Here is a 1100-nt window from a genome sequence, read left to right on the forward strand (position 1 = left end):
TTTTCAACAATTTGTTGAAAAAATTTCAAAATTTTCAACAAAAAGGAAGCCATTAAAAATAGATGTTCCGAGGGAATACCAAATCTCGGCCAATATTAACAAACTAAACAATTGTTTAACAATTGTTTATTTTGTCAAGAAAAATAGAACCATTGAACAAAAAAGGTTCCGAGGAACCAATAAATCGCGACGTTTTACACTACTCTGAGTCGATCTAGCCTATATTTGCGGGACGATTTTTCCCCCAACTATTTAACAATTTTTGAATTTTCCAACAAAAGTAGAATCGCTGGAAATGGGGTAATTAGATTTTTCCATGAAGGGGTGCTTTTTATCCTGCTTCTACCCCCACCTATTATTATTATTATTATTATTATTATCATTATTATAACCGAATTCACATTATTATTATTATTATGATTAATAATATAATTGTTTTCCGACATTTAACGTTTTTCCCCTCAATTATTTAATAATTTTTAAATTTTTCAACAAAAGTATTATCACTGAAAATCACGGGAAATGGAGTAATTAGATTTTTCCATGAAGGGGTGCTTTCTATCGTATTCCTACCTCCACCTATTATTATTATTATCATTATTATAACTATATTCATATTATTATTATTATTATTATTATTATTGATAGAATTGTTTTCCGATATTTCGCGATATTTCTATGCTTGTGAGTGAGATCATCTAGCGGCTGGTACCCGTGGGACCCCATCGTAATACGCCCCTGATCTACCGCACTCAATAATCTTCAAAACTCATCAATTCTCTGTTATGAATTTTCGGATTGTCGTGGCGCCATCCTCGGCCATCTTGAAAGAGGGTTAGTGAGGGTGGAAAACAAAGGTTAAAATTTATAGGTACAGATCGACTCAGAATCACCCCCTGAGTCGATTTACCCATCCCTGTAAACACTTTTTTTTACCCCATCGGCCATCTTGGAAATGTAATAGTGGGGGTGGAAAAAAAAGGTCGAAATTTATAGGTACAGATCGACTCAGAATCACCCCCTGAGTCGATTTACCCACCCCTGTAAACACTTTTTTTTACCCCGTCGGCCATCTTGAAAGAGGGTTAGTGAGGGTGGAA

General features: G+C 34.5%; 1 protein-coding gene across 2 annotated transcripts in view; it reads right to left on the reverse strand.

Annotated features, from left to right (window-relative positions):
- LOC105270498 (uncharacterized) overlaps positions 1-1100 on the reverse strand; it is a 12631-nt gene that overhangs the window by 10477 nt on the left and 1054 nt on the right. The gene's annotated exons all lie outside the window — the stretch shown is intronic.

The sequence above is a fragment of the Fopius arisanus genome, unplaced genomic scaffold (genome assembly GCF_000806365.1).
Source record: "Fopius arisanus strain USDA-PBARC FA_bdor unplaced genomic scaffold, ASM80636v1 scaffold00089, whole genome shotgun sequence".
Lineage (NCBI taxonomy): Eukaryota > Metazoa > Arthropoda > Insecta > Hymenoptera > Braconidae > Fopius > Fopius arisanus.